Source organism: Pteropus medius, unplaced genomic scaffold (genome assembly GCF_902729225.1).
Source record: "Pteropus medius unplaced genomic scaffold, Ma_sr-lr_union100, whole genome shotgun sequence".
Taxonomy (NCBI): Eukaryota; Metazoa; Chordata; class Mammalia; order Chiroptera; family Pteropodidae; genus Pteropus; species Pteropus medius.
The window spans coordinates 8,039,032-8,054,421 of NW_024353517.1; the positions used below are offsets into that span (position 1 = coordinate 8,039,032).

Genomic DNA, 15,390 nt, shown 5'->3' on the forward strand with positions numbered 1-15,390 from the left:
GACAATATTCACTTTGTACTGAGATTTCTGGAAAGACCTCTTAATTGGTCTTCTAGCCTCTTGCTTGTTTTTAACAGTCCATTCTTCATGGCATTGCCATATTTTATCTTTAGTGGATTGTTCCCATATTTCCAACTCCACGTTATTTATTGGATGAAGATTTTCACCTAGTATGAATGGCTTTTTGACGCCTCCTCATTGTTCAGTGTATTTATTATACTCTGATCAAAGGTAGAAACAATTTTCTTGGAAGTTCCTCTTTTTCTCAACAAAGCGCTCAGTCTGTGCTCCAGATGGTCTGAGCATATTCTCCTTGTATTTCCTGAGAAGGTCCTTCCACCTTCTTTTCTCCCTATCCAAATTCCAGCCATCTTTTATACATTAGTTCAAGTCCTACCTGTTTCAAAGGTGAGTTCCTTAGTAGCAATCTTTCACTGATATTTCTTTGTTCTAACCTTTTACTGCATGGAATGTTAGTTTCATGCAGTTAGCCTTTTGTAGTTTATCTAACGATGTGTATGTGTGCACTCATGAGCACACATATATGTGCACTACTTTGTCTTTCCGGGCATATGACAGGAACAGGACTTGTCTTATATTTCATACCCCTCCCACTACCAGACTATTTAAAAAATATAAAATATACTAAATAAGTAATTGTGGTTGACAATCTTAACTATGCATTTAGGTAGAATTTTAAACTTAATTTTAAAAACATTTTTGAAGATGTAGAACAATGTAGCAAAATAAATTTTAGTTTTTAGAAACACAGTGTACTATGAAGATTGTTTGAAACTCTGTCAATTCTCTCACATATGAAAATAGAAACGTAAATCAAAAGGCATTTGTTATTTTTAAACTACGTCCTCCTGCAAAACTTTGTTGTATGAATAAGTTCCACATTAGAGCAGAAATCACATCACTCCTGTTGACTATGTCATAAGTTATTACCTGACTCTGTAGTCTTGGATATTGATGAGTTATTTCTACAAAGGTGAGGGTAGGGGCTTGATGCTTTGTAAGGGTCTTTGCCATCTGATAACTTCTTTAAATCGTTCTATAGAGATAGACTTTCGCACATCCACTGAAGATTTTGAAGATTATTTTTCTCTCTGAAATAGATATGCAAAATATAGCTAAGGCTAAATGAAACATAAACAAAAATATGTAACTATTTTTCTGCTTCCTAATTTAGAAAGTGACTGAGTAAATTTAATTTTAACCTTTAACATCTATCTAACCTAAGAAAAATGATATAAGAATATTTAAAGTGGTGATCATTTCAAAGTGTTTGAGACAAAGAAAACAATGAGCTGAAGTGAAATAATAATGATAATAAATGTTTATTCATTGCTCACTATGTTCCTGGCTTTGGTACATACTTAATATCAACTTTTTGCTCCCCGATTCCAAAGTGAAATATCTAGTGGGCCCATATAAATAGCAGAAAATTGGAACTTATGTAACCTTGGAGACCACCTAATTCAACCCTCTAATTTTATAAAGACACTAAAGTGAGTAAATTAGAGTTAAACTAACTGAAGATAGTTTAAAAGTGGTTTTACTGGGATTAAATGTATGATTTTCTTAACCTTCTCCAAACTAGTTATTTGATCTTAATTTTTGCTAATTTGAAGAGATGAAATTTGCAAATACAGACTTACTTCATATTGAAGTCTGATCTCATGTCCATAAGGATTAATTATTCAGCTTTGGATAAAATTCTAAGTATTGCCATGAGTTGTGAGAAGTAGAGGGGCAAATCCCACGATGCCCAGGTCTAACAAAGCTTCCTTCCTCTCTGTTGCTATGACTATATTCCGGAGTTTGCTGACTATGTTGACACCCTTGAATAATGAGTATTATATAAACTCATGCTGAGTTTCTCTTTATTGTGCTTTTGGAAAGAGGTTACTCAACTAGGATAATTGTGTAATACTGTGTCACTGCAGGCTGTATTTTATGTTTAAGAACCTCACATAAAGGATGGCCAATTTGCAGGAAGTGCTTTCTGAATCACAAAAGACAAAAGTATTCTAAGCTCCTATTAGACTAGTTTATTAATTTCAGTAAGCAAATGGTACTGCTAGATATTTCTGGCAAATAGCCAGCTAACCTTCACACTGACAACTTGGTAAGGTTAAGTCATATTACAATATTCTATTTGCTGTCGTTTGTAGCTGTATGACTGATAAGTTACTTCAACTATCACAGGTCTTATGTTTTCTCCTTTGTTTCAAGAAGAAATTGTCTGAATAACACAAAAGTAAATTTATTAAATATTAAGGCTCACTTAAAACACTATGGCTTTTGACAAAACACTCTCCCCTGTAATGTAATTTGATCTTTATTATGTTAATTCTGCTAGGCAATGATAGGAGTCATTGTGCTGCTGCTCATCAAGGAGTGCATTCAGGATTAAACAAGTGAAGTAATTGCCTAAGGTTCCATGGCTGTTAAGTGTGTCACTCTGACTCCATCCCAGACATCCTAATGCTCATAATGCTCCTAACACACATACACATGGTTTCATTATTATCTATTATTATTAATTATATTATTATTAATGGCAGAATTATATATATATTTATATATATATATATAAAATTATATATATTTATATATAATTATATATATATTTATATATATTTGTGTGTGTGTATATATATATATACACACACACATACACATATATATACACACACACACATAAAATCTGCCCACGTGTAGAAACAGATGCTCTTTAAAATGAACATTCTTAATTGAATTAATCTGATGCACCCATGTGTAATCGGAAACTATTTTAGCTGCCACTCAGTCCAAATGTTGGAATGTTTTCCAAGTGCTTTTTTGAGTTATTTTTATGTTTATCTTGCACACTGCAGGTCTGTAGTCAGTTCACATTTACACAGTGCGTTGCAATTGGGTAGTTTTCATTAGGCTGTAATTCAGAAGTCAAAGTATCATTCATTATATGTGACCATCAAATGCATTGTATTTTAGCTACCTAATATTATAAACGAATTTGGATTAAAGGATAACATTTAAGAAAATGGGAGTTTTTGAACATGAGAGTGAGATTGTTGGATCATAAAGTAGTTTTATTTTTAATTTTGTGAGGAACCTCCATGTTGTTTTCCATAGAGAGTGCATCATTTTACATTCCCACCAACAATGGGCAAGAGTTCCAATTGCCCCAAATCCTCTCCAACACTGGTGATCGCAGTATTATTCACAATCACTAAGATATAGAAACAGCTTAAATGTCTCTCAAAAGATGAATGGATAAAGAAAGTGTGGTGTAAACAAACAATTGAATATTATCTAGCCTTAAAAGGAAGGAGATCCTACTATTTGAAACAGCATAGATGGATTTGGAAAAAATTACGCTAAGTGAAATAAGAAGTAAGTCACAGAAGGACAAAACTGAATGATTCTACTCACATGAGATATGTGAAATAGTCGAACTTATAGAAGCAGAGAATAGAATGGTGGCTGCCAGAGGATGGGGGGAAGAGGGAAATGGGAAGTTGTTCAATGGGTATAAAGCTACAGTTGTACGAGATAAATAAGTTCTAAAGATCTGTCGTAGAGCATAATGCCTATAATTAATATGGTATTGTGCACTTAAAAATTTGTCAAGAGGTTAGATCTCATGTTCATTGTTATTACCAAAACAAAACAAAAACAAACAAAAAAAAAACAAAACAAGAAAAGAAGCAAGAGAACACAAATAAAATATTTTGGAGGTAATGGATATTACCTTGACTGTGGTGATGGTATCATAGTTGTAGCATATATGTCCAAATTTATCTAAAGGTACACATTAAAAGTTACAATTTTTATATATTAAGCATATCTCAATAAAGCAGAAAAATGTTCAAAAGTAATACAAATTATACTTGCATTAAATGCAAAATACACAAATTAAATTAAATTAAAATTCAGAGTTTACAGAAAACCTAGTTTTCTGACTTCCTGTGCTCTGTCTCTGAACTGACCCATCACCTAAAGCTTTTGGTGAAGTATGTGCTCTTCAACTCACCTGGCCAATCTCATGATACATTTGACCTTACTATCCCAGGAAAACCCTGAGTTTCTGATTCTTGTTCTAAAGCTTTTATCTATATGTACCCAGTTTTGTTTCATTCATACTTTTTCTTCCCTTTTGTCTTACCTTCATTTAAACTTAACAGTATTTGTTCACTGGACTAGTTAGGAAACTGATTTTTTTGCTCTTATAATATTAGATAGCTAGCTTTTAAGACCCATAACTTGATCTGCTTCCAGAAGTAGCTGCTAGTGTAATTACAATGAAGGTAGGGAGGAAGGATTGCTTGCTTTCTCATAAAGTGAACATTTAAAATTATTTCTTGAGGTAAAATGGTGCCATGCCATTATAAAGTTGGTGAGACATAGGAGCTTCATACTATCCTAAAGCATGGCTGCCTGTGCTGCTGCCCCTTGCCCACTCTGGGCCCTGGCTCTCTTACTCTCCTGCAGCTGAGCTGAGCCTGCCAGAACCAGGCCCCTCTTCCTACAGCCTCTCTATTCAATAGGTCTTCAACAAGGTTTCTCTCTGCCTCTAATACCTTTCTTTCTCTATCTCTCCATTATTTACATCTGTATCTGGAGCCTAGGAAAGATAAATAAAAAGATGTTTCAAGTATTAAAATATATTTTGTAGAAATGAATTTGACCTGGGTATAATATTTAAATTTCAAAAATGATGGAAATGATCTCATGCATTGAAATAAAGAATAAAATATATGCTAATGATGAAAGAAAGGGCAAAAGAGACATTACGGGAAGAAATATTTTATGGCTAATATAATGGCATAGCAAACTACTTTTAGAATAACTAAGCATTTCTGTTAAAAACATCAAAGGTCAAATAGCATATCTTATAATGCAGAAAGAAATCCATTTAATTTTAAAGTTGTTCTTGCACTACCCAAAGTTACTTAGAGGTCAGAATAACTGAGGTTAATAGACTTTAATATGTCACCAGCCTAAATGGTTGATCAGAATGTGAATTTAAAGGCATAAGATAATATTTCAAGTCTGTAATGACGTGTCATCAATCTCTAAAATGATTTTGTTTTCAGGTTGTCCTAATATTGTGATAACTTTTTAAAGTTCCAATCTTGCATATTTTTTTCACCAGGGAAGAAATTTTAATTTCTCTATTACTTTAACCTCATAAGCATCATCATAAATAACAAAATGCTATTCAGCATTGACTCCTTTAAAATCAATAACTACAGATGAGACTTGCTGGGGTTTGGAGGCAGGCAGTGTCTTGATTCTGGTATTCAGCTAGTGCCCTGACTTCTAACTGGTTTCACCTCTCCTTTAAGAAAATACTTGCTCATTCAGGACTTTCAACTAATCAGTGTTCTGGGCCAACACTAACTCTCTCATCATATTGCATTTGATTCCTTTATGCTTTATTATTTCACTTTATCTACAACTTTTACTTTAGGTTTTTATATTGTTCAAGATGATGACAACTAACAAGTGAGCAAGATGCAAAAGGAAGTTTATCATTTTCAAAGCCCTTATTAACACACAATATTATTGTGTGTTAACTAATGTCTCTTTGGGGACTTTTAGAACAACAACACAAAACAAAAAAGAAAAAAAAACACGCAGAAACCTAGTAACATTAGATTCTGACTACTAGAAGAGGGTGTCTGTGTGTACCAACTCTTTCGACAATTTTTACCATTTAAGTGAGCTGAGATAGTTTGTAGGAAATCTTTAGTAAAACAATATAAAAGACTTTGAAATGTACTATTCCCTTTGCCAGGGGAGCTTTCCCCCCAGATTTCCTCTATTCTTGTGTTACCTCTTGAGAGACATTTTTTGTTTGCTTTTGGCCAACTGATCTAAAGCAACACAAAAGTTCACTTCATTTCCTCGTATTGATTTTTTTTTGTCACATTATTGTTACTCTACAAGTGCATTACACATTTATTTATTGATTATCTACTTAGAATATTAGTTAACTGAGGGTGGGGATTCCACCTGTTTTGTTCACTGATCTGTCCTCAGAGCTTAAGACAGGGGCCTGACACAAAGCACGTTCTAAATGATTGTTTGATGAATTAATTGATTAAATGTGGATCTCTCAAGAATTATGTTTTCAAACTGTATATGAGGTGATTACACCATCATGATGAATATCCGATCTGTCACCTTTCTTAAAATTTTAATACACATTTGTACTTTATACAGGTATATACATTCTTTAATTTATCAGATATAGCTGCACAAGCAACCAGTTATAAAAAAAAAATACAACCTAGTTAAGCCAAGCAATCAATAGAAAAACGACACCCTTTATCTAGCTTCAGTATTTTATTTCAAATACATATGTACCTTTTAAATAAATTCTAGTTTTAGTGACACCGGTACAGAATTGTGAGATCAGCGGTATTCAGGGAAGTTATTTTAAGGCAGGAAGTTGTCAGTTTACCTCAGCATAAAATACCTCTCCTTATTTTTAAGCTTTTTTTCTAGCATGAGAACTTATAATATATTGAAGTTAATCTATTTGATGCCACTGAGAACACTTGAAAAATATTCTTGTTTCTCTACATAACTAGAATAACATTTTATTCACATTTAAAAGCATGTGAATGCTTTTTTTAACAAATGTATCAATTAAGATGGAAATGCCAATTTATTTGTTTCAAAGTATCCAAAGTAAGTCTGAAAGAAAAATTACAGTTTGATTTTTGAATCAAACTTGATTGAGTACTTGCCATATGTCATCTATTCTGCTACCTTCTGGGACATCAAAGGTCACCAAAAAACAATGGTTGCCTCAAGGATTGCACAGAACAATAGGAGAGATGATTTTTTTTCACACATTTATTAATTTATATATACCTCATCTTGTACCAAAAATGATTTAAAGTACTCTATAAAATGTTACATCCTGTAAAACAATATGAATTAGAAGCAGGCAAGAAGATAAGGTGAAGGATAAACAAGGGTAGAGAAATAAAATATGGCTAGAGATAGGTTACTGCATAAAATGCAGGCTGTGAAATAGCATATTCTTGTTAAGGGATATATATGAATTGATAATTAGAATTCAGTGTGTGATTAAGTGTACTAAAAGTATTCACAAGGTACAGTTTTAACAGATAAGGGAGTGAATAATTTTAAATATTTCTCGAGATTTTGATTGAGTCAGAGAAGATGTCCTAGAATAAGTGATACTTACCCTAAATTCCTAAAGAAGAAGAAGAATTGTTTGGACAGATTGAGTTTGGGGTTGGAGTACTCTAGGCAAAGAGAATAGCATGCGGCATGTGCAAAATTATGGAAGCATGCATAATTAAAACAGCATGGGACATTTGGGAAATTATAAAGATGAAATGAGAAAAGCAAGTGATGAGGGTAAGATGGAAGACTGGCCTCAAGCCAGTTTTTGTACTACATTAATTTGAGGTCCCACAGAAAAACACAAGTGATTGTGCACCTCAGTGAACACAGTTTTGGATGGTAATTCTCATGATTTGGGAAAGAGATGTTGTGAATCATCCAACTTCAAATATGCTGTAATGTTTATGGTTGGACATAGAGGTGAGCTGATGGTGTAGCTCACCTGTAGATAACCAAAAGCCATTCCCAGAGCAGTGCTGCATTCACTTATTATCTCTATATCTCGAAGTGATCTTCCAAATACAAACCCTTCAGAGTTAAAATGATGGAGACTAGTCTCGTTGGGGATTTACCAAACACTAATTCTTTTAACTTTAATATTTTTTTCAGCAGTAATATTTCAAAAAGATACTGCTGCATTGAATAATCTTGACATCTTACCCTTTTTGTTGTTGTTAAAGAAATATCTCTCACTTCAGCTGGGAACAGGTAATGATTTAAAAAGGACAGATCTGATGCAACACAATGTCTTTAATTTTATTCTTTGTTGCCAGCATCTCACATCCATTCCTTTTTTGGACCACAATCTCCACCCTCAGTAAGCATTTTCCCCACACAGGCATTAATACAAGCCAAGCATTTCCCCAGACTTTGTTCCCTACCCCATGGCTAACAGAACAATCCTCCAAGCACTACTATGATTGTATCATTAGCTCTGTTCACGTGACTCATTTTTGGTCATTGGATAAGTTCTAATTGGGTAGGTGGGCATTTACAAGCCCTCCACTATCTGGGACATACACAAACCATATTCTTAAGTTATCCTAGTTCATAATCACATACTCGCAACAAGTTTTTCTTCTAGACATAATCTTTTTTCTCTCCTTTGCCCTATGTTTTATCGCCAATATACACGTCTCACCTCTGCTTAATGAAATACTGAACATTCTTCTTGGTCTAGTTCGAACGTATCTTTCTTTATGATGTTATTCATCTTAACAGCCTTTAAACCAAACTCCCATTCTTTTGATTCCAATCGCAATTTCTCTCATCTAATTTGTGATATTATGCATTTTTTTTCTTACTGGACTCTGAGTTTTTTAAGGGAGAAAAATTATTTGTCCTTCTTTGTTTTTTCTCATTTCAACAATTGCCCTCACCTCAAACATTTTACATAGTTCTTGGGCTAGTGCCCTATGTGGGATAAGATGTGTATGTGTACGTGTGTTTAAATTTGTGAATGGATTCTCCTCCATCTAATTAATTAGTACATCCATCATCTCACATATCTACTTTTTTTTTTTCGTGAGAACATTTAAGTTCTATTCTCTTAGCAAATTTCTATTATACAATACAGTATTATCAACTATACTCGCTATGTTATACATTAGCTCCTCAGACTTTATTCATCTTAGAGCTGAATGTGTATAGCTTTTATCAGCCTCTCCCTAATTTCTCCCATCCTCTAGCCTCTGGCAACCCACTTTTCTGCTCTCTATTTCTATGAGTTTGACTTTTTAAAATATATATATTCTACATATCAGTGACACAATGCAGTATTTATCTTTCTCTGGCATGTTCACTTAGCATACTGCTCTCAAATTTCATTCATCCTGTCTCAAAAGGTAGTATTTCCTTCTTTCTCATGGATGTATAATATTCCATTTTATATAATATATTATAAATTAAATATGTATATATTATATGTATAAACACACACATATACACACACGTGCACACATACACACACACATATATAAATCTTCTTTATTCATTTATCTATTGACAGACACTTAATTTGTTTCCATACCTTGGCTATTGTGAGTAATGCTGTAATGAACATGGAAGTGCAGATATCACTTAGACATTCTATTTTCATTTTCTTTAGATATACACTCAGAAGTGGAATATCTGGATCATATGGTAGATTTATTTGTAGTTTTTTGAGGAACCTCCATGCTATTTTCCACAGTGGCTGTACCAATTTACATTCCCACCAGCAGTGTGCAAGCATTCCTTTTCTCGACATCCTCACTAACACTTACCTCGTCTTTGTGATGACAGCCATTCTAATAGGTGTGAGATAATATCTCATTGTGATTTTGATTTGCATTTCTCTGGCCCTTAGCAATGTTGAGCACCTTTTCAGATATCTGTTGGTCATTTATATGTTTTCTTTGGAAACATGTCTGTTTGGTTCCTCTGCCCATTTTTTAATGGGATTGTTTTGTTTTGTTTTTACTGTTGAGTTATGTTTCTTCTTCATACATCTTGGATATTAACCCCTTAACAGACATATGATTTGCAAGTATTTTCTCCCATTTTGTAGACTGCTTTTTCATTTCGATGAGGGTTTACTTTGCTGTGCAGAAGCTTTTTAATTTGATATGATACAACTTGTTTATTTTTGCTTTGGTTGCCATTGCTTTTGATGTCAAATCTAAAAAATCATTGTCAAGACGAATGTCAAGGAGCTTACATTTTTCGTTTTCATGTAGGATTTTTATGTATATTGTATATTTTTTATTAAAGTATGGAAGAATACTAATCTATAAAATAAAAGCAAAAAAACATCTTTGAAAACAGCTGCTTCAATGACAGACAACATGCAAGAGTTGCACTGCATTGCACCAGGGAGATCATTAGAAAGATACCAAAGACCCAGCTAAATGAAAGTTCAAACAAATTAACCACCTACACGGGACTATAATGGATTTCATTCCCCGCTGCTGGCCACTTGGAAAGAAATCGCCTCACAAGTAAAATAGGCAGCTTGTTGAAATTTTGGAAAAATGTCATAAGAACCTAGGCTGAGGCTGTACAGCAATTATATTCTCTGACATTATGTGTCTTTGTTGTTCACAAATGTGAACACGTATAATAATTCTATTATTTGTATATACATTACTCCTTATAAGTTAGATAATATTTTAACATTTATTATCTCAGTTACTTATATCAACAAATCAGTGAATGAGGAGAGGCTGGACTTACTTGTCCCAATAACAGGTGGGGAAACAGCCTTACAGTAGTTGAGTAAATTACTGAATGTCCGAATTTACTGAGTTGCAAAATTAAGTCTAGAATGCGGAACTTTGATTTCTAGGAGAGTGTTCTTCATCTTCAAAATAGGAAGAACATCTCTAATTTTTGGGGGGAGGAGGGGAGGGGGGAGCAACACTGTGGGTGAATTCCAGAAGATTAGAAACCTCTTATAATCCAGAGTGATATATATATATATATATATATATATATATATATATATATATATATATATATATTTGGCCTGCCTTGAAATATATGGTGAATTGGTATTGTACCAATTTAGTAAGCTGAAAGTATGTTTTCCAGAATTCCCTTCTATGCATAGTTCTTAAGCAGTGCAGTTCACCTGGATCATCCTTTGGCTTCTTTGACTTTTAGGCCAGGTAGATGTTTAGCTCCAGGTTGAAGGGCATCAGCTTATTCTGCAGAATACCTGCAGCACCAAAGTTGAAGGCTTGAAGATGGTGAATACAGAAGAAAATTTTGGGGTAAACATATAGGGAGAGTTTTTCCTATTTATATGTTTATATTCATTTCTGGTAAAAGTTTAAAACTTAATTTTTGTTGTCTTTATGATGCATGCAAACATAAGACATAAATGTCTGTATTTCATTCTTGTTTGTTTTTGTTACCAACAAGTACTTATACTTTCTAATTTAAAAGAGGTACATATGTTTTCTCAATTATGTTTTAAATGTAATTCTGTTATTATACTCTCTACTGTGTTAATTTGTGCTGCAGTTTTTCTAGCAGTGAATTGAAAAAAAAAAAAGATTTAAAAAACTATAGCAATTGGACAGATTATTTGATTTGAAATTTTGGATACCAGCAGCTCTAAATAAACACATACATCTACATTAAAAAAAAAAGGGCCTCCCTAGATTCAGCTCCCCTTTGTCCTTATGGGTTCTAGCTGTATTTGTGGGTTCCAATTTGTTTATATTCTCATCAACTTTACATCTATCTTCCCCGCCTAGTCTGTACACATTGACTACTTTATCAACTCCTACAATGGCAGTAGGCAAAATTCCTACACTAAATCCTTTGATTTATACATATATGTGTATATGCATATATTATATATAATATGTATGTGTGTATATATTATATAATATAAATTATATATATATATATGAGTTTATATATTGCTACTATGCAATGGGGACAAGAAGGAATATGTAATAATCCAGGGAGATTTCCTGGGCTGCCTCTCCTTACTTGCATATGCTGTGATTAAATTCAATGGAAAAATTTGATTGGTCCAATCCAGACAGGTCTGCTAATGGTCCAGACCCTCATGAATGAAGATGTGAGGCATCCTATCCAGCAAAAAACTACGGTACTTGCTGAGAATAAAGGGATCATAAAATAGATGATGGAGGAAAATAGCTATAAATACCAGCTATGATTATGAGATCAGTTGTAGAAAAGTGAACTGTATTAGTCATGCATATTTCTTCTTTACTTTGATATGAATAGATATTGTATATATCAACTATTTTTTCTCTTCACCTCTCTCATTTTCCAATTCTTTACAATAAAATGTATTAATGGTAGTTAATTCTGTATCTCACACCTCAGTATTTACATTTCAGATTGTCAAAGGCAGAATGTGACTCAGGTATTGGAGGAGTGCGCATCATGCCAAAATAGATTCAGGAAGTTTATAGCCTTTTTTGAGGCGAGGGTTAGCATATTTTTGTGTGTGTGAGGGATAGTTGCATTATGTTAGGTGGAAGCATGGTTTTGCAATTGTCTTTATTTGGAAATTAACTTCAATATGGCTGAAAAAGGTGTAAATAGATGCCAACTTAACAAGAGATGGTCTGTGATGGATTTGTATTCTCTCAGTTTAGTTAAACTGGGTCTATGTTTTCAAGAAATCCCTTCCTGAAGAGTTCCAAGTTAGTGGGCGGGGGGTGGGGGGTGGCAGTCACAAAAGATATTTTGCATGAGATTTGGAAGGCCTAGTAAATTAAAAGGCAGTTGGAAATGGAAGATAGATTAAACTGGTGAGAGTGAGGACAAACCCATGAGCTACTAGCAATTGGACCCACAATGGGCTGAGACCCACATTGGTCTTTTGCCACCTTCAAACCTCCAAATTGAATATATTTGTCCTGCAGGAAATGCTGGAGTCCTTTGTCAGGTTGGTAAACAGTACCTGAGAAAGAAATCAGAGAAACTGGAGGAGAATCTGGTGGAAACTGCGAAAACAGCTGCTCAGCTGTCACCCCACACTAACGAGATAAGCCAACTACAAGCAGTAGAGTGAGCGAGCTGCTGCAGTGCATAAGGCCCCTGCACTAACTTTCCAAGTGTAAAAAATATATGACTGTTGCTTCGCTTCCCTTTCTCACTTCAAGCTCTAGTGCCAGACAGAAGAATAGCAGCTTTACAAAACTTACATTCAGTTGGTCAATTGTGTGTGTGTGTGTGTGTGTGTGTGTGTGTGTTTCCTGGTGGTGCAGTTTCTTTTCTTGATTCTTATAATTCAAAAAGTATTAGATTTCATAAAAGTAGAATTTGGTGCCCTAATAGGCAAAGGGCTTTGTTTTGAGTCTGTACTGATGATAATGTTCATAACAATAGATAAAACTTGCTATGCTTTTAACATGTGACAAAACTCTTCTAAGTACTCCACATTAACTCTTTTTTTTTTTTTTTTTTTTACAATATCATAATAACCTTAAAGGTAGGTACAATCATCATTCTCATTATACACATCAGGCAACAGGTATATAGAATTTAGATCACATCTCCAATGTCACATAATTGATATGGGGAACATATATTGATCTCTTACTAGCTGTGATTGGAAGCCTGGGAATCAGGTACCCAGGCACCTGCTCTAATCATTGTGTTATTATGGGGCTTCCAGTCCAATCCTCTAAAGGAAGCTCATTCTGAACAATCTAATATTTACTTCTGTGTCAGATAGTGGGCCAGAGGATAGGGAGATGAGATAATGGGATTATCTGTGTAGTTAACTGTGGTTTAAGGATTAAGGTAAATTGGTGACAAAAAGAAAATGAAAGAAGTAGAAGAGGAAAAAGAAACAACTTTTGTAGCTTGAGCATGCAGCTGTCAGAGAATGAATAAGCCTCTTCAATAGTCATCTAACCTTGTTCCTGTGGATAACAAACATTTTCTCCAGTGTATATAATATTTTATCAAATAATATTCTGGCTTAGTGTGCCAGACATCTGGCAAAAGATGATATGTCCTTGATCTTGTCAGGATTTTAGAATCATCGATTTTTAGTTTATATTTAGTACATTAAAATGATCATATCATGTATATAAACTTATAATCAAATTTTTCTGTTTTTATGCTAGAATTTAACCTAAGAGAATAATAGTTTGAGTGATCAAATTAACAAATATGATCAAATTTTTTTCATGTAATATCTTTGCATTATTTTATTGAGCAAAATCTTATATAACATAAAATTAACCATTTTAAAGTGAACAATTGAGTGACATTTAATGTATTTATAATTTTATGCCACAACTATCTGTGTTTAGTTCCAAAACATTTTTATCACTCCAAAAAGAAAATTCCTACTCATTAAAGCAGAAAACTGTTTATTGTCTTTGATTTTTAAAAACAAATCTGTATGGAAACTTGTTTTTTTTAAGTCTACTAAAAATATCTCTCATTCTGAATGTTTTTTGTCTTTGTCTTTTAGTTACTGATACCACTATATTTTCCTAACCTCTGACATTTTTACAATTTGTTATGTGTGTGCATATGTGCATGTGTATAATATGAATATCTCTTAAATTTATATATTATATGTATTTTAACATATTTTAGTTTTATATATTTACATTTAATATATTTATATATACTCAATTTTAGTGTAATAGAATCTGTCTTTTTCTTTAAGTTTTGTACTTTCTGATTCTTTATTTCTGAAAATTCCTTCTTAAACTAAGATAATAGAAAATATTTTTTTTCTAAAATAGTAAGGCTTACTTTTCAAGGTTTTACTCTGAGATTTATGTTGTGTACAGTGTAAAATAGGAAATATATTTTTATGTGTGGGGAAACAGTTGATTCAGATTCAGTTTTTGATAGTCAGTTTTCTGTCTGATTTTTCATGTTGCCTCTCTTCTTTATAAGTTGCTGTCTACATGTAACTCTCTATAGATCTGAAGGCTGGAAGTCCAAAATCAAGGAGTTGGCAAATTTGATTTCTTCTGAGGTCTCTCTCTTTGGCTTGCAGATGGCTGCCTTCTCATAATGTCCTCACACAGTCTTCTCTCTATGTTCACACCTCTCTGGTATATGGAAAATATCTTTGTCAATGTATGGAGGATAGGCAAATGCCTGGGTAACAGTTTGCTTCTTGATACCATACTTGCTGCACATATTTTGTATGTAAAAATAATATTTCTATTTCAAAAAAGTTTTGATAAATATAGATCTGTAAGACCTGAATGACTCCATAAATATACTTAATAAGCATATTAAGTTAAAATGTAAGTTTATAGTCTACGGCCATGCCACCCTGAATAAGCCCAATCCCATCTGATCTCGGAAGCTAAGCAAGGTCGGACCTGGTTAGTACTTGGATGGGAGACCACCTAGGAAGACCGGGTTCTGTAGACATAAAAATTAAAAACAAGAATTGTAAGCTGTCAAGGTCCTTGCAATCTGTGAGGTCGGTCAACCAAGGATTGCTTCACCTAAAAATATGTGTGTGTGTTTATAAATATAGATAAGGCAAATTTGTGATGCTATATATTTTGTCTTACATTTTAAATAACATACTGCATGATGGATAGCAATGGTTGATCACATATAGTATTTGACCTTTAATCCAATACACTTATGTTTGAATTCTAGTTTTCCCACTTATTAGTTTAATGACAATTGAGATATTACTTAAATTGTTGAATCATATTTTACTCATCTGCATAACAACATAAGTAAAATCGT

General features: G+C 33.4%; 1 pseudogene; it reads left to right on the forward strand.

The window, feature by feature from the left end:
- The first annotated feature begins 14,941 nt into the window (after window positions 1-14,941).
- On the forward strand, window positions 14,942-15,060 carry LOC120593135 (uncharacterized; annotated as a pseudogene).
- The last annotated feature ends 330 nt before the right edge of the window (window positions 15,061-15,390 follow it).